The 20,022-nt window shown below is 45.9% G+C and overlaps 1 protein-coding gene across 1 annotated transcript in view; it reads left to right on the forward strand.

Moving 5' to 3' along the window:
* Positions 1-12,193: 12,193 nt before the first annotated feature.
* Positions 12,194-20,022, forward strand: part of LOC135920024 (probable 4-coumarate--CoA ligase 1) — a 102,714-nt gene continuing 94,885 nt past the window's right edge. Inside the window, exon 1 of the mRNA XM_065454090.2 lies at positions 12,194-12,266. The gene's annotated coding sequence lies outside the window, so the exon portion shown is untranslated. The remainder of the gene's footprint in view (positions 12,267-20,022) is intronic.

Below are 20,022 nucleotides of genomic sequence, written 5' to 3' on the forward strand. Positions count from 1 at the left end.
AGCAAAGACTCATCAAGAACATACAGCGACCAACCATGAAAAGAAGCATTGTGCAACGTGGGCCAAATCACCACCTTTTCAGGACCAGCTTCATCCTGCCGAGAAACTGAAATTTCTGAGGTGTCTAATGAGCGATTGGGTGTGCGCTGGGAAAGAAGGCACATCGTCCCGGCGAAGGTGATGAAACCACTTCATGGAGCCCCTGTATTTGGAGATACCCCTGCAGTTCAAGTAGTTCATGCAGCTGTGACTCCCCAAAGGAAGTAGCAGCGTTATTACACGTAGTCGCTGTACTTGACTAGTGAAAAATGGAGGGCACTCTTACGTCACCATTTCGAACGCTGAATGTCCGTGGCTTACGTATTAAGTGACGGCAGGGTCAGTTCTCACACTTGTTGCGAAGCGGAACGTTAGATATTATTGCAATTCACGAAGTGAAAATTTAATGCGCTGACGACACAGCGGCTGCTGCAGCTCCATTTCGTTTGGAGTATAAATTATTTTTCAGTCACGTGATTGGTGTCACTGTTGGATGTGTAATAGTTGTGAGGAAAACGTCGCAGTGCCACTTATTGGGACTGCGTGCTGATAGGGAAGGGCGCTTTGCATGGTGTGATATCAGTATATAAAATCTAGTTTGGCGGTTCCTTTGCCTGTACGTGCCAAGTAGAGCAGGTGACAGGGAAGGCTACTTTCCCTCATTGATCCTGCACATTACGTACTGACCATAAATTGCTTATCTTGTGCGACTTTATTGCATGTGTAGTACGCAGGATCGGTCGTCTGCAAGGCAGCGCCACGATACCAGTGTTGACGTTTTGAATGCCATGACATGGGACTACCATACTGTTGATGTATGGGATCACAAAAATATCCCATTTCGCTACACACACTTTATAGGTACATCACATGTAAGGCTCGAAAGGATTTCTAAATCCTTACTGGTCCTGCCTGGACTGTACGGCCACAATCTACACCCTGTGTTCTCCAGTAATTATTGTTTGGTGTCGGTTCGTTCTGGAAGCCGACACTTGAAAGTTCGTGGATGATCTGGCATTTACGGGAAAATAATTAATATGTTATTCTCACATTAGCATCTTCTAAAGCGCGTCCCGAAAATTCTTATTGAAGTATCCAATCGCAGTTTTTTATCTGTCTTTGTGCAGTGCGAGGTATTAAAGCAAGGACTTGAGATCATAGTCATTGAAGAAGCTTTCATATCGTCTTTTGAAAATAAAGGAACATATAAAGGATCGTGCAAGTTGCTAGACCAGCTACACAAATTTGAATGCCTGCATCCTGGCAAGTACATTGAAGACATTTACAAGGTGCGAATGCAGGCAATGCACACTGAGACATACAGAGGCGCACTAGTCCGAGCGCGTACTCGTCAGTATTTGGATCTATCAGCCTTGCAGCCGTTCGCTTCTGATGTGCATCGGCATGCTATGTCGAAACAAGTGCCCGAGATCGACTATGCCTAAGCGACTGTTAATGGCCAGGCTAGGAAAATGAACGCGTTCCCTGATAGTCACGAAAAAATCACCACCTAAGCACTCCGTGCAGGCGGGTAAGAAACGAAGCTGAAACGTGCAGGTCCGGTGTTTATTGCTGGGGTAACCGGGCAATCCATTAAGTGATGGCTTGGTAGGCTGCGCGGTGCTTGGTACGCAGTTACTGTTTGCGCTTGGTTGGACGAGACTGTTCTTGCGCCCGGGCTGCAGCACGTGGCAGAGGAGTGCGATCGCAGTTCGGTTCGCGGTGTTGTTGATTAAAAGATGAGGTTCCCCAGGAATACGTATGACGCGTAGCCTATCCAGTTACTAACTGCAAAAAAAAACAGATGGGCGTACGCTCGGCTACAACGAAGAGCAGCGACGTCACTACTGGCGCAACTAAACGCATTCCTTTTCTTTCGCGCATGCGCTTGGGGTTGTGCCCGAAGAGTTTTTGGCTTACAGGCGACAGATGGACGGACGAATCGCGTAGTCCTATAAAGCTTCGCTCTAATTTTTTCAGTGTCATAAAGTAATTAATAATGAATCTGCAACAAAAAAACCTCCTTTCGTTGCTGCCACAGCAAAGTCAAAAGAATATGATGATGTCGATATAGACGTACGTATCACAATAGTTGAAGCAACCACTGCTGCGCAAGCTAAAGGCAGAACCCTTGGACCTGATGGCTTGAGTGCGGAATTGTACCTGTGCTTTAATTGCACATTAGCTCAATATGTACTTAAAGTCCATGAAAAAGCTTACGTGACTAAAAACCTACACGGCAGTTGCTGTTCAAGGACACAGAGCATGCAACTAAGCAGTGATGCAACTAAATTGCAGTAAGCAGATGGATATCGCCCCATATCACTTTGCAACGTGGACTCGAAAATATTTGCTAAGGTACTAGCTAGTCGCCTTCAAGATGTAATTCAATCAGTGATGGGAGAATGTGAAACAGTGGAGGAAGATCAATACAGGTCAGTATACATTCAATACACATTATGCTGTCTGTACTCGAGTGTGTAGCAGAATTGCAGGTCACGTCGCAATAAATCAGGCTGATTTGGAAAAAGTATTTGATCAAGTTAATCACAGCGTCTTGCTTCATGTGTGAGAGCACATACGCAACCGGTCTCTTCATTTTACATATATCACTATATGTTATATTAATGGCACAACAAGGCGAAAAATTGATGGTCGTCAGACAAAATTTCACTACCCGATGGCATCGCTAAGGCAAGGTTGTCCCTTGCAGCTCTATTATTCCTTTTGTACTTAGAAACGCTTTGCGCATGAATTCTGAAGGATCATGCTTTTCACTGGTTCAAATTGTTATCCAGTGAGATGTGTGCTATTTCTGCTGACAAGCAAAGTGTAAGGAAAGCCCTTGCCATACAACAGCAGTTTTCCTCAGCTTCTGGTGCAGCAGTAATCTTTGAGAAGAGTTCAGAGTTTTGGGTACGGTTTATGGTGTAGGATGCCAACCACCTCGCAGATATCCTGTGGAAGCAAGACTTCAAGTACCTTAGGTGCACCTCTCCCTCAATATCGCAATAGTAATTGACACTGCTCAGCGGAAGTTTCACAAGTACAACTTAAGGTTGACAATTGGCAGGGACGGCAGTTACCCATATTTAGCCGAGCTGAAGCTTGCGATGGGCTCGTAGCAGGTCGACTTATCTGTGTCCTGCACTGCTCACTGCTTAGGCTGCAAGCTTTCCACGGTGCGTTTGCTACCTGTATATGGAGCTCACTTCTTGACGCCGCGCGACGTGATAACCTTTAGTTTTCCTCTTGAGAGTGGGGGGTCTTCGCCTTTCGCCTTTGTGTTACGCAACTTGTCTCCCGGCTATTATTCTTCCATGATGTATACAGTCCATTTCTAAGAGAGATCGCACAATTTCGAATAATCATTTACCTTCCTGAAATCGTGGTGTCGTTACCTGTCAGAGATACACCACGAGCTCCTTGGGGTATTTGAAAGAGATTGTCGAAGGATTTCACTTTCTTAAGACTTAGGTTTGCATAAACTCCATTTCTACTTTCTCGCAAAGAAAGTTCTGCTGCACTCATATACACAATGTTTCCTGCTTCCCAATATCACTCGACCTATTGAAATATCCTTACTTAGATGTTCTTAAGCGTGCCCATCGAATGATCATTCCTGCAGGCATCAAAACCTTTTTTCTTTAGGTTTCATTCCGCAGCCCCTCGTGTTAAAACCTGGTTAGCAAAAAGGGGCTGTTTCATGCCATGGTCGACAAACTGCTTCTTCTGTCCAGATTCTAAAACGAATGATCACTTATTTGTAGATTGTAGGGAGGCCACGTTCTGCAGGCAGACTCTCCAAAGAACTCTTAAACAGGATTTAAATGTCACACCCTACACAATTCGTTTCCCACCTGTTAAAGATCCCTGTGACCCATCATACGACATGTTCATGGTATTCGGACTACATAGCTTTTGGCGCACTAGAATGTGTGAAAGGCACGCTGAACCACCGCTGAGCACTCCGTCGTTTTCCAGCAATATCTTGCCTACCTTCGTAGTGTGTACATTTCACAAGAAACAGCGCGGAACTGAATGCCTTTATCGGAAGCTTGCACGTGTTTGCCTCACTTTTGAATGTGTTTTCAGTCGCCTTAAATTTCTCCAGCGCTTTGTTTTTTTTTTGTTGAAGATTCTGCTCCCGCCTAATAAAATAAACTGGCGTGGCTCAGGGGTAGGGCAGCTGACTCCCTCACAGAGAGCCCGGATTCAATCCTGCTGTGAACAGGATTGCTACAGACACCGGACACTGGCGGCGGCGGCGGACACCATCTCCAACCGAAGCGGGTATTGGAATGAGCCCGTAACAGCTTACGCTGTAATACTTTTGGCGGCAGCGAATATACTCTCTCATAAAGAACCCACCCTTGCGAGTGGTGGGAATTTCAATGCACCAGCGCTTGTCGTGGTCTACACATATGATAGACGAGAGAGAGAGCAGATGGAGAAAAGGCAGGAAGGAAAAGGACACCAAGTGTGGGAGCACACCCAGTAACTTCATTAGTCATTCCTTACAGAACCCAATCATTACACGCTAATGGGAAATAATGTTTTAAGAGACACGACACCATATCGCACGCTGGCCAAACGCAATGACAAAGCTAGGTGGCTAAACATAGAAAAGGATCTCGCAAGCGATCATTTCATCATCCAAACTCATATCGAAGAGGTTACATAACAAAGCACAAGAACGACGTCCTTTATGAATCACAAACTGGGACGCATTTAGAGCAGTGCGAGTAAAACGGACTTCTACAGATGGACCAAAGCGCAACCTAGAAGAATGGACAAAAGAGCCGTTCAGCAATGCACTAAAAGCAACCACAGTTGTGCCGAAAGAAGCTGGTCTACAAAAAGTAGATAATAAATTTCTACATATGCTCGATGCATTGGACGGACTTCAGAAGATATATAAAAGGCACAAGCTCAACCGCACACGTTGCGAAGGCATAATACCACTAAACCAAGAGATAGAACAATATACATAACAGCACTAATCAGCAATGGCATGTTGTCTGTAACGAAATGCCGAGACAGCCCAAATGTACCTAAAACCTGGATCATTCTAGGCACCTTCTAAGACACATTCTAAAGCCTGGATCAAAACTGGATCAGCACAGCAACAAAATTTACAGAAACTGCTAAACGAATGCACAGGAACCGATGATCAGATACTCGATTACCTTAAAGAAAAATACATAGGAGATGATACATCTGCGACAAAACCACATATGAAGGAATGCATAATGGTGATATGGATGCTTCTATAACTATGGCACATGTACAAAAGGCAGTGCAAGTATTTAACACCAATTCTCTCCATGGAGAAGACCGCATTACAAATCGAATTCTTACGAATGCAGGCGAGGGAACGCTTAAAACTTTACAGAAATATATGAAGAAAATATGGCAACCTGGAAAGCTAACACAGACCTGAAAGCCTGCAACGGTTATATTTATTCGAAAGCCGGGGAAAACACTAAACTTGGATAGTCTTCGCCCAGTTTCCTTGACATAATGTCACCAAAAAGCTATGGAACACATCATACCACGGCGACTTCCTGCACACGTGGAAAAGAATGAGCAACTACTCATGCTATTATAGGATCTCCCGCGAAACCGTCAACGACATACATCATGCTTCAAATGAACCATAAAGACATAGATCCACATCAGCCTCCTAGGCTGGATGCAAGGGCCATGCTCGGACTGGATCTAAGGAATGCATATGATAACGTAAGTCATCCTACAATACTAAAACTTTCTAACTTAAATGTAGAGCATAAGACATACCAGCATATTAAGGATTTTTTTTTACCGGCAGAACTGTTACCCTGAATATTGTAGAACTCAAGTCGAACACTTTCAAAATTGGTGACAAACGCACGCCTCAAGTATCGCTGCTCTCACCATGTAATTCAACATTGCACTCATTAGGCTTTCGAGAAGGCACGAGAACATCCCGCGGCCACACCACACCTTATATGCGGATGGTAAAACGCTATGAGTGACGCGTGGTACCGATGGCAAAGTCTGGGAGACGCACTTTGCCAATAAAGTCACCACATATGTAGAGTCGAGAGGACTCTCTTCTTCCGCGGAGAAATCTGAGCTCCTACTGATCAAACCAAAATTTCAAAGAAAATAGCAAGCCACTCTCCAAAAAAACAATTGCCTTAGAAATCAAAGTTACACCGGTACACCAGGCCTCATGCCTAAGGGTACTGTGATTGTACAAAAAAGTCACCAAAAATCACCCCAACAACACAACGCTTACCACTGCAGAGATTTGCCGGCTTATTAGGAGAATTGCTACCGGGAACATCGGCAAAAAATACAGCAGTATAATTCGACTGGTAGAAGCCTTTATCATCTCCCATATGGCGTATATTAGGCTGCTCCTAAATTTACGCATACCCAGAAACAGATGATTGACATAATTACAAAAAATAAATAAAACAAGCACTAGACCTTCTTCCAAGCGCAGCAAACCAAAAGCTATCAGGGCTAGGATTACGCACTATACGGGACGATTAATAGAAGCACACCAATATTACCCCATAAACGCCGAACACACACGGAGACAGGATGGAGAATACTAAACAAGTTGGCGATACAACACCTGGCGCAAATTGAAAAAAAAACGGATATCAAGAACACCTTCGGAATCCCACCCGCCCTCGCCCTAAAGGGCATGCACCCACACCATAACGCATAGCGGCTGAGAGCAAGAGCTGAAATACTCACCAAAGTGCTCAACGACGCTCATAGTGGGGCCTATATCGATGCTGTAAAATATTCATCAAAATCAGCCATGGCCCTGGCAATTGTTATGGGTACGAAAACTGGGTATCGCAACTAACTCCATACGTATCAAACGTCAAGACGAAGGGGAAGAGGCCGGAATAGCTTTATCGTAAGCGTCAATCGCTGCGTCATGTATCGTCCCCGACTCCAAAGCAGCCTTTATTTATTACATCAAGGGACTTGTATCATCTCAGGCGTAACGGATACTCATTGGAACACATCATACTAGCAGAACTGTTCGACTGGTCTGAATGCCAGGCTACGCAGGGGTAGTTGGGAAGAACGCTGCGCACGACGCTGCCCGAGCAAGTATCAAACGGGCGAATCACTTGCGTCACCCATCTCTCTTCGGACAAACATGCATGATGGGACCCAATGAAAACTACACCACCAGAACCAGGTCAAGAAAGAACAGTTTCCAAATACGAACAACCAAAAAATTACGGAGAAATCTTCGAATGCTATAGGAATGCTCGCTATAAGTACCCTTCTTCTGACAAATCGTTAAACAAACACCAAGCAACTGCATGGAGACTTCTGCAAACAAGCACCTTTCCTAGCGCACCACTTATGCACCGAATGCACCGAGAGTCGTACTTATCATGCTGTAAGTTTTGGCAGATATTGACGTAATGGGCGATGTCGGTCGTGAGGCACGGCCAGGATCACCATTCCACTATCCTCGATAGCGTCCGGGAGAACCGGAGGTGCCCAGTGGTCCGATCGTCGTGAAGTTCATGCAGCACGTCTGGACACAGTGCTAAGAGAGCAACAAGAAGGTAGTTGGCTAGGACTGGTGAGAATTTCTCCTTTGGGAGGACGTCATTTTGCAGGGAATACGAATAAAATCCTCGCCTAAATGCCATAGGGACAGCGCCTTCTAAATACTCGACGAGGTTTTTTCAGCTCCGGGCCTGCTCGTTGCTGTTCAGCAAAGACTTCCACGCTTATTATTCCTAGGAATGTGTCGTCACCCTCGTCGCCATGTGACGGTGGGTCAGTGGGGTGCATGATAGGGAGTCAGCATTAGTGTGGTTCCGGCGGTTATGTCAAATTACTGGAGTCTCAGAATCTATCGTGCCAGGCGTCCTGAAGGTTCTTTAAAGTTTGCCAGCCAACACAAGGCGTGCTTGTAGCTTACGATTTAAAGGAGCTCCCATAAATGTAAGGGCGGAATTTCGTGGTAGCCCAAATTAGGTCAATGTATTCTTTTCCCGCTGTTTAACAATTGGCTTCCGCTTTCGACAGCGATCAACTAGCGTAAGCAATGACCCTTTCAAATGCGTCTTTCATTTGGTCTAGGACAGCGCCGAGGCCATGGTTACTGGCGTCAGTGTAGATTTTGGTCCCAGTGCCCTCATCAAAGTGGGCAAGCACCACGGGTTACGGCCGGTGCTGCTTAAGCTCTTGGAAGGCTTCGGCTTGCGGCGCTTCACACTTGAATTTGAGGTCTGGTTTCACGAGAGAAGTTAATGACTGGGCTATGCACAAAACGCTCTTGACGAAGCGCCTGGAAAGTTCGAGATGACAGATGTCTTCTGCGCATCAGGGTGGACTCAAGGTTTCCTGACGACATGGCCCAAAAACAGAAACGCGTCTTAAGCGAAGCGGCACTTTTCCGGCTTCACAGTGAGTCCTGATTACATGATGCCTTTAATACTTTCCTATGCCACCTGAGGTCGTCGTAAAAATGGTCGTAAAAAGACAATGACGTCCTTTAAGTCGACTAGAGAGGCCTGCCATTTTAACACAGCTGACCCCATGTCCATCACGCACTGAAACATTGCAGGCACCGAGCACAGTCTGAATGGCATGACCTTAAACTCACAGAGGTCGTCCGCCAGAATGAAGGCAGACTTCTCGCGATCCGTCTCGTCGACCTTTATTTTCAAGTAGCCTGTCTTGAGATCCATTGACAAGAAGTACTTAGCGTTGCATAGCTGATGCAATGCATCCTCTGTGCGCGAGAGGGGTTATACACCCTTTTTTGTGATGTTGTTCAACCTGCGATAATCGACACATAAACGCAGGGTTCCGTCCTATTTCTCACGAAGACTACAGGAGACTGCAGAATTTCGTGGACTTGTTGCCTTATAACTTCTGGTTCTCGCTTAGACACTCCGAAAGGGCTCTGGCGGAGTGTGGTTGAGCGGATTCTTCAGATATTATTCGATGCTTTGCAACTGGTTTTTGCCGAATATTCGATGACGTCAAAAAGTAGTCTGCGTTGTCGGAGAAGGCTTTCAAGCTGCTGTTGCTTACTCTTGGGGAGGCTCGGATTTATATCTAGGACTCGTTCTAGGTTTATGGTCGTCGAGGTAGAAGCGGCAGAATGGGAGAGGACAAACGCATTGCTGGTTTCCACAATTTCCTCAAGGTATTTGAACGTCCTGTCCTTGTTGACGTGCTTGATTGAACTCCTGACTGAAGTTGGTCAGCATGAGTGTCGTTTTTCCTCAGTGCAATCGGGCGATGCCTCTTATGGCATAAATTTCACGATCGAGCACTAGACGTTGATAGCACACTATGAAGCCATCTACGTCTGCTGGTGTTTCGGTGCTGGCGGAAGTGACAATGCTGGACCGACGTGAGATGCTGACTTCATCTACGAATGCATTCATGGCATGGTGACTGCGAGCACTCTCCGGCGGAATGGCGTGTCTTCGGATAGCATTATCGACTTCAAGCCAATAATTGCGCCATGTTGGTTCCGGAAGTCCATGCCGATAATTACGTCTCGTGTACACCGTTGGAGCATAACGAAGGTGGCAGGTTAGGTCTGGTGATGATTTGTACGAAGGCGTTTTGAAAGTTTGATAAATATACAAGAGATAGCGCTACAATTATGTTTTCTTCTAGTTGGCCCTCCCTTCATATGACGGCGGAACTTGTTTACGTTGGTACCGACAGTTAGTAAACTTCTGATAGCCATTCGTATTTAGCTGTGTGGTGATTATCGCCAAAATAGAAAAAGGTGAATTTCTAGCAGCGATCAACCATACTTATTAAATCACTGGACGGCCACCCAAATTAAAGCCGAGTTTAGCGAATATTCATGGAGACCGTGCACCATGACTGAAGGCCATTTATTACTAGATAAATGAACTTAAACGTGGTTATACTCAGGCGCACGAGGAAGCACGTCCTGGGCGTCCAGTGTAGGTGACCACGCAATAAATGGTAACGAAAATTCACGGAATTATCATGGAAGACCGTGGAGTGAAGGTACGTGAAAAATCTGAAATTGTAGGCATCTCGGCAGAGACTTGAACATTCTTCATGAGAAATTGCAGATGAAGAAGGTATGTGTAAGTTGGGTGCCGCCATTGCTGACGATCGACCAAAGACGCATGATGACAAACAACTCGAAGCACTGTTTTTCGATGTTTGATTGCAATTCACAGGGCTTTTGGCGTCTATTTATGGCAGTTGACGAGATGTAGATACATCATTACACGCCACAGTCTAAACAACAGTAAAAGCAATGGACTGGACATGATTAAGGTCCTCCAACAAGGGCAAAGACTGTTTGATCAGCAGGAAAGGTGATGGCGACTGTCTGTTGGGATTCACGAGGAATAACCGTTGTGGACTACATACAATATAGCAAAACTATAACAGGATCATATTGTGTAACACTGCTAGATCGACTGAAGAAAGAATTACGCACTAAACGCCCTGCGTGAGCCCATAAAAAAACACCCAATTCACCAAAGCGATGCTCCACCCCCAGATCGCTTGTACTGGCCGAATTGCACGAATTAAGCTTCCACGTTGTGCGCCATCCACTCTATTTTATAGATTTCAGCTTATGAGACTTTTTTCTTTTTTCCAAACCTGAAGAATTCACTGGGTGGAAGGAAATTTTCTTCAGTGGTAAATGATTACTGCAAGGGCCTCGAGCCATCCTTTTGTTCTAAGGGAATAAAGAAATTGGAGCAGCAACAGAAGAAATGCACGGAGTGGGAAGGAACTTTGTTGAAAATTTAAATATTGTTTTCTGCAAACGTGATATCTTTCATTGCTTTTTACCACACTTATCAAACTACCCTCGTAGTTCTTGCCGGGCAGATTCCAGTCTCGTTATTGGATGTCTTCCAGCGGCCCGAATTTGCGTCGTTCATACACAATCTTAACGTTCATCAACTGGGCGGCGAAGGATTTACTCATGACGGAGTAGATTTACCCACTAATGTGGCGACTGCGTGAGTGTCGAGCAACACTTCGAGATCTTGGCGTCTGATCATGGCTGCGCCGCGCTGACGTGTGGCTGGTACGCCGCGTGGTCAGGTCCTTGGTCAGGAAGCCATTGTGGAACAGATTCCATGTGGTCATAGTCGATTCTCAATTCTCAATCCACATCTTGGCGGCGTCTTCAAAGGCAAAAGTACACATCTCGCAACTTCTCATCGGAGTTCCAATTTTTGAATGCAGACAACCTTTCCTATGCTCTAGCCAGTTTTTCGGGGCTTCAAAGGGTGATCCGCGGAAGGACGATGGCTCCTTAGGCTCTTTCAGAACGATGGGAGGCGCTGGGTCTCCCATCGGATTTGTTGAGGTGACCGCGTTCATCTGTGGCTAGACCCCGTGCTTCGAGGGCAGGTTTTGTAGCCTCCGGCTTGATCATTCGTCCGGGGCCAAGTTGATGCGGTCTTCGGGTAGCAGGATTGCATGCGGCTTTTGGGGGGCGTCGGGTACATTAACGCACAAGTACCTCCTCCAGATGTCACGTAGGTGTGACGGTGAACAAATCCGCAAAACTGTGAATGACGAAATTAGCGTTTTATTGGGCAAACCTGTGCCGCCAAGTAAGACTACATTCAAAGAACGACTACAATGGCGAATAGAGTCGGTGATCGTCGAAAATTTAATCAGTGGGTCAAGCGCGTCGCCATTTATATATGAACCATCGAAGGTTCCGGACTAATAGCTGGTGGACGCGTTTTTTCCAGAAGATACTACACAGTTGGAGCCGCGCATACATTAAGACTACGCAGGGTTCGGTGACAACATGCAGCGGATAAAATTATGTCTTTTACGTCCTAAAACCATGATCTAATTATGTGACACGCTGTACTAGCCTAGGTACTAGACAACGGATGCAACCATCGATGACATTCGAGAAACTTCCACCATATGCAGACGCTTCCTGTGCTGAGCGACGCCATTTGCCATTTGTTACACGGTGAAATATGGTCACCCGATAAAGATCAAAAGGGGCATGTGTCGTTCTCAATGGCAGTATATTTGTCACATTGCCAGGAACAGTCCTCGTCAGGCCAGCTGCTCTAGTGAAAACAGAACAAACTGTGCTCTCCCGCGAATCTCACAGCTGCCGCATCGCGCACTCGACTAGCACCGAGCGCAGCGTTAACATTACTTGCTGTTCACCGCACTCGACGGCTCACTTAGCGGTAAGATGCCTTTTGTGATACCTGTTTCATTACATAACGGTGCAGATGTTTACGAAACACCGACAACTGACATAGCCAATGTTTACGAAATCAAACGTAAGCGCACCTAGCGGATGCGTAATGCACTGAATAGTAGTTGTGCGTTTTTCAGCTGGAGCAGAGGGACGCCGATTTCAGCCGCAGTGGCCGCATTCGCAATCAATCAGAACGCAAAACCAGTAATGTAACGAGAGTTTGTTGCAGGTTAATGAACTCCGTATGGACATTCAGACCATGAACATATCGCCACCAAGCCAACTTAGTATGGTAACCTGGATATCATAGTTAATGCTTCACCCTGTGGGGCAAATTGCCCAAACAACTGTGTACCTCACCTGCTTTAGAGCCTGATGGATGTGAAAAATATTCTTACGGGGAGAAATGACGCTTGACAATATATTTCCAAGATTTATACGAGCAAAAAAAAGGCATACAAGACGGAGACCGTGCGCTAGACTATCGGCGATCGTAGTCTTCGTCAGTCCTCTCATCCTCGTTCGCTACTGCATTGAGGACGTATTCCACTGTGGATCAGTTCTTCAAAATAAGTAGTGCAAACGCGTCATCAGCGATACCTTTGAGAATATGCGCAACCTCTCCCGTTTCCGGCATCTTGTCATCGCCTTTGCGACAAAGCGAGAGCACGTCCTGGATGTACGCCACATAGGACTCGGTGCAAGTCTGAGCTCGGCATGCCATTTCTTTCTGCGCAGCTCGACTGCGTCCGATCGGCTTGCCGAACAGATCGATGAGCTTTTGCTTACATAACTCCCAGCTCGTAAGTTCCCCTTCGTGTTTCAGACGCCAGACTTGCGCCGTGCCCGTCAGGTAAAATGTGATATTGGCTAGCAGCAGATTCGGATCCCAGCTGTCGCTAGTTCTCACCCGTTCGTGCAGTTGAAGCCAATCTTCGACGCCGGCATTGTCAGAGCCAGAAAAGGCACCTGGGTCAGGCGGGTGCATGACGACAATGGGGCGGTTGACGGCGGATCGTTGAGGCAAGATTAGGTAGGTGCCCGAAGCATCCTCGTCCTCGCCTTGCGGCGGAATTGTAGATGCCGCCAAGGAGCGTCCGCTGCGCAAGTCCGTCTTGAAACTTGAAAAACACCCTTTTCCGCCAAAATTTTACGGGAATAAAACACGCTTCACAGTATATTTATAAGTTATGTACAACAAGCAAAAGAAAGGCATACAAAACCCAGCCCGTGCGCTAGACTATCGGCGATCGTCTTCTTCGTCAGTCCTGATAATCCTTTGTTTGTGATGCATAGTGAGAAGTTGTACGAACCTATCTTTATCAGAGCGTTCCATCCAAATGAATATTTTTTTTTATATTCTCTGGTTACCTGATCAATTTATAATATCAAATAGAAGACGTAATTTGCTCTCTGCTTTTCTTGCTTTCATTTTTTGTTGCCTTCATATGATAATGAGCAACAATAACTTTTTTCACATGCCCGACAGAGAAATTTGGCACTTTGTCGTTCATTAGATAGCAAAACCTCAACTCTGGCAGCTTTGACGTATTCAAGTACATACGAGGATTTACTGGTCAGTTGGGTTTTTCCAACTTCACGTTCAACGCGATGTCTGCGGTGGAAGGAACACTCTATGTCCACTAGCTGACGTAGCGATGAGCCGTCACAATGCCTAGCACTCATAATTTTATATCTAGGAAGCACTACTGGTGAAGTGGTTGGCAACACGCCACCTTGTTTTCTAAATTCATAAGAGCACCACACGTTCAAAACGATTACGTGGGCTCGCTTCCTACATTACACAAGTTGCGGTAGTCGCCCACTTTTATTTCGGTGTATTCAGTTACTTAGTCTACGATTTCTTTCACTTGATTAACTCTTGCCTTCAGAAGATTGCGAGTGTCCAAAATGAGGAGCTTCCGTTTACGCATTCGTTAATACGTTTACCGTAGGATTATTGTGAAAATTACACGGAATTTATATGAATTACAGTTTATTCGTTGGTAAATCTACGGAAAGCATGGAGAAATATTGGAATTGCACACGGAACGATCCTTTGGGGTAAAGTTACCTCAGCTGCTTGAGAACCGATTCACCCGAAACGGAATATGAGCCGCTGGCCACCACCTTTATTAGGTGGGGCCTGCTTGAACGACACTGGTAGAAAGGCTCGAGAATTTCTGTTGAACCTTAGAACCATAAAAGAGGCTGTTTTGTCCGCGGGTGAACGATTAAAATAGATAAAAACGCCAAGCGTTACACTGCAGGCGTCCCAGAACGTTGGCGATATAAGGAGCACCGCCAACGGCGCTTCAGGCATCGCACTTCGATGGTGCATGAGCTAACGCATAAAGAGAAGCGTCGGCGTTTGTTAGCGTGCACTGAATCACTTAGCTTGACGTTTATTCGCTGTTTCGCTTATACCTGTATGAAGGCATGAAGGAAGGCGTGAGGTCAACAGCAGGAACGCGAATGCGCATGCGCACCACAATCGATCCTGCCAGCAGTGGAAGCCAGAATGTTGCCGTGGCTCCAGCAGACACGTCAGAGCGGATGTGCGCTGTGCATGCACTTGCTTTTGTTGCGTTTCCATGCAAATGCACGGTATTTCAACGGGCACTTTCTAATTATTCAGCCGTGGGCCGCGCATGTCTGTCGATACCGTAATAGTGCAACGGCGGGCTCAGTGGGACCGGTGCGAATGTTCCTCAAGTGTCCTCATAATTGTTATCGAAATAAAATGCGTTAATACTAAGCGTTACTTGAACGCCGTTTTCGGAATTAACCCGAATAGAACAGTGAAACTATGTCATGTAAAATAAGTTTAGTAGATAAAGCACGCACAGGTCGGCGACCTCATAGAAAATTTCGTTGAGCTTTGAGCCAACAGGGGCGCTTTAACGTTAACCAATTCCAAACTTTTCTATTCGAATTCTGCAATCAGCCCCCGGTGATTGGCCAAAAACTTTTTTAAACGACGCCCACTTCACCTGTCTGTCACGCGACGTCACGAAAACCGTGATAGCTCCCCATCTGATATGACGTGTACACACTGATTGTGCATAATTTGAACGAACAAAACAAACATACTTATTTTTGATTCGACAGCTTTTCGCCATTAGCCCTCGGCTATTGGTCAAAACTTTTCGGGCTGCACCCACTTCACGTGCCTTTCACGCGACGTCACAAAACCGCAAAAATGCACCGCGTCAAAGTGACGCGTACACGTTAAAGATGCATTAATATGCCGAACAAAACTGAACTTTCTTCAGAATAGCCGCAGGCTGCCTCCTTCCGAAAGGAATAAAGGATGGCTGCCGCCGATTTCTCCGGCACTGGCTACTCGCCCCTGCCGGAGACCATGGGTTTATTTGCGTGTAATAAATATTTTGCGTGGCCGTGTAGCGTATCCGAGAATTTTCGGCACGTTTACGACCTCGTTCTGCCAACTATTCTTTGCTGAGAATCCGTTCTGACGTTATACTTAAGCTTTCGTTGCAGGCCGCCAAAATTATCGACGAGCCACCGCAAGCTAAGTAAGAGAAAACGGACTAATCGCAGAGGCCGGCACCACCCTCTTCATTCAGTTATCGATATTCAGTGCAGTGACTTGGCCCTATTGAATCCCTCTCCACTTGAGCATGCTCCTCGCCTCTTGCGAGTCAATTAGATAAGACAAGGCGTTTAGTGCAGGCAAGGCTATTCGTTTTTCAAGCAAACAAATGAACTCCTATGAACGAGGGGAGCATTCGATAAGTTTGTTCAGACAACCCTGCGGGTGACCACCCTATGCTTGCGTCGGCGGTTACGCAAACCTGACAGGAGATTGGAATAAAAACATATTGGAATATATTTACATTATACGGTCCCAGATTTCTTAACGTCTTACTTTTAACAAACATTGTTTCGATATAGGTCTAAATGTTATACTACAGACTTTTAAACACGTAATATCTGATTTGACAAAAACCAAGAGCGTACAAAACTATAATCTTTACATTAACCAAATGCTAAAGACTGGAATTGCTAGAATATCTATGAGCATCAAGGCTACAAGTGAAGGGCCAGATATTAAGGTGCCCACGGGTACCTTAATAGCTGATTGTTGCAGTTGGCTTTCGTGGTTAACAAATTGCAGGAAACTTTTCACACAGACTCAATTAACACGCACAACTGCGATTTCCGTCGTGTGTCTCTACGTGTTCCTTTCCGGCGTTGTTTCATTGTCACAAACCATGGGGCAGGAAGTGACCCGGCGTGACCCGCTGCTACAGATGTTAAGGAGGATGCGCGCGCGACAATGAATGTCGTTGCTGTCTCGTAAATTTGTATGATTCCTGCAGATCCCAATGTATTTTAGACGACAGGGTAAGCAATCAGTGGTTGTCAGGTGCTTGATTTTGCTCATAACATATTTACGCAATCTAGATTGGTGGCGGATCAGTAACGATTGCGGAGAAGAGCCTGTCTTTAATATATATCGCTACATACTACCGGTTGGCTGAATTAAGCAATTCTGATCTGTGACCCTGCACTCTGCTCATTGCTGGTGTTTTGGAGTAATATACAGCCTGCTTTGATACTATTTCATGGTTTCGCATGTCCATTCCGAGGTAGCAGCATCAGGCCTGGCAAGCGTAATGAGCGGGTTAATATTTTAGTGGCCCGGAGCGACATTTAGAATGCTCACGAACCATGGTGTTTGGCTGCTGATAGCGAGGGAATGGGTTCTATTCCCGCTGTTAGGTTCCATTCCTGCTGTTAGGTGAAAGTTGTGCTAGTATTAGTGATTCTGCTAAGCAGGCATGGCTTGCTACTTGTCGACATCCATTCAGCAATGATGTCCTGCGCGCAAAAATATATAGTGAAAAAGGGAGTGATTGAATGTTGTTGGTTAGGTGTGAAAGACTTGTGGTTTGTACACAAATGAAGCTCACTTCTCCAAATATTCCACCTGAGCAGGACGAAGAAAATCTGGTCAGAATAAAAATACAATAAGTAATCGTTGTTTGACAACTTATTTTCCTAAACCTACATTTACTTTTCTTTCCTTGATAGAGGGGGGTGGGGTGCTTTCCCTGGAAAAGCTGTTGTTTGCACATTTATCACGTATTTCTTCACACTTAGAGCTTCTATGCTTCTATTCAATGGCTAAAAGCCGCCTCTATCATAAAAATCATAATATGCTGGTAAAAGTTGTACATGAGAAAGCAGAGCTTGGCAGTGTCCAGGATGTATGTGTTCGGTATTATTTTAGGATACTTATCGCAAAAATATTGGCTCGTGATAGCTACCGCAATACGCGTGTGTGTTTCTGTATTTTTGATATTAAAAGCATAGTATTAAATATCTTAAGATTCAAATTGTTTCATCCCATTAGCGGTGTACACACTGAGTCAATAACATGTAAAAATAAGGTACTTACAGCTTACCATACAACGAAACTAGAAATAAGAGCAATAAGAAAACGGAGCACCTTTCACACGCTGCCCTCTTTTCAATGTTGATGGCGCAAAGAGTTCCTTCCCCCTTCTTTTTGTGCTCTCATTAAGAAGACAGTTTTAGCAAGGCTTCGCTTACGCTCCGCTCCCCTCAGGTTTGACGAGCTCTGGTGGCTGCAGAGAAGGCTGTTGAACTTAATTTTTGTAAGTGCGCCTGAGGAAACCCATGTGAGGCCCAGTCAGGTTAGCCACAAAATGTCAAAGAAGCAAGTCGATGCAAGGTGACGTTCCACTCCATCAGTTTTGTACTGAACATGAGCAGCGTCTGTCAAATGAGCTCTGTCAGATGAACGTCTGTCGTCTGTCGGAATGGACGTCTGTCAAATGAACTTTGCAATGTGGTGAACGCGGTTTAAGCCAGCTGCATCGGGGTCTTAATTCAAAATGTTAGTAAAAGTAGGGGTTAAAGAACAATATGTGCCTCTCCATTAAGCCATAACTACAGTCAGTTGATTCCGTTGAGGGAGCGGGGTGCAGTAATGTCCATAAATGCTGCTCCATGATAGTCTTAACTATTGCATAGTGCGTAATGGCTTGGCTTTCATTTCAAGCAATTGCTATGGTACTCGTGAAGTATACAATACATATTACGCGCGGTCATGCTAACATACATAAACAATATATTTTCTTGATGAGTGCTAAACTGTGAAGGTATGCTAGCAAATTCTGCCATTCCAAAAGCATGCCGCACTCTTCCTTGTTGCGCATAAATACAGCACCCACATTTGTCGAGAACATCTCACCAGAGCCATGAGAATCTGGATGAAAGTTTCGCAGGCAGTATGCTTCTGGAAAACGAATTTATGATGTTGACATGAAATACCAAGAGTGCAATATACAATCTCTCCCCGAACTAACATAATCTTGTGTTTCGAACACGGCGTCGTTAAATAAATTGTGCCTGCGGTATTCTTATACATTAGTTTGAGGGAAATTTGATGGGCCGACAAGGCACACCAGCTGTATTGAAAAAAACACTAGACCATTTATACCCTATGTTACATCGATATCTAAGCGACACATTTTCATGATTCACGCGATTTCCATAACTTATCTGCAATATAGGCGTGACAGCAGAAAACAGCTTAAACGGCCTCCAGTAAGTGTGGCTGACGCTAACGCGACTCGGGGCATGCGCCAAGCGAACGAGCTCACGGGGCAGCCGAGTGCCGGAGTCCGTGGCGTCCCGGCAGTGACGTAACTCGCGAGAGGCCGCCACTAAACTTGTCGCCGATGGTACGACGAAGCGGTGCATTGGCCAGCTTTAACTTATTAGTGAAATGCAAGCAGCAAAATTTCCACAAAGCTAATTTCCCGAGCTGACCACATTTTAGCAGCCTCTGCGAGAACATTATTTGCATACGACGTTTCATGCATCAGGTGCAACCCTCTGAAGTCCAGATAGACATGTTTCAGTGAATGCTATCATACTTATGGTATCTTCGACAGGTCACCTGTATGCCCCGAAGCAGAGTCGGGTAGATCGGTCGTTTCCCGAGCTCAAAGGCAGGGGAAAAACGCGCAAGCCGAACGTGCGACTCGCTCTCGGAGGAGGAAATTGCTGATGCGAAACCACGTGACTACTGCCAACGTCACATGCAACATCCGATGTGTCGCCTATCCAAAGCTTCCGGCGCTGCCGGAAAAACCGGCGGACGTGCCGGAGGGACGAACGTTCGTCGAGACGCCAGCATGCAGTGGCCTAGGTTGCCAAGGTTACGTGGGCCATCGCCAACACCAGCGACCCGGCGCTGCGATGACGTTTCAATCTCGATGGCTGCTCCGACGACAGGGCTCGGAGCGCCTCAGAGCGCTCCAAGATGGAGGAGAGCAATCGAGAAGAACCAGCCGAACGCAGGGCGCGCGCCCTCTTTCAAGCAGCCGAAGACAACGCCGCTCGCGAGAGCGCTCCAGAGCGCTCAGAAACGACCAGCCGAAGATAGAATTAAAGATAGTTGGAAGCTGTTCTACCGGAACGTGAAAATGGCTTACGGCGAAGCTGTTAACCTCTAGTTGATCGGGAATTTTCGTGGGGTGCTTACCCCAAAACTGCCAGCTGGAATAGGGTCTATGAGTTTCCGCTTAACAGAAATACGTTTTCTCGTATATTCGAATTGCGGTCTAATGTAATCACGTCTGGAGATTGCGTGCAAGTCGTAATTAACGAATTTTGTGACGCAGTCTACAGCGAGAAATCGAATTTGCTCAATAATGCATTTTTGTCAGGCAGGGGGGCTT

Source organism: Dermacentor albipictus, chromosome 3 (genome assembly GCF_038994185.2).
Source record: "Dermacentor albipictus isolate Rhodes 1998 colony chromosome 3, USDA_Dalb.pri_finalv2, whole genome shotgun sequence".
Classification (NCBI taxonomy): Eukaryota; Metazoa; Arthropoda; class Arachnida; order Ixodida; family Ixodidae; genus Dermacentor; species Dermacentor albipictus.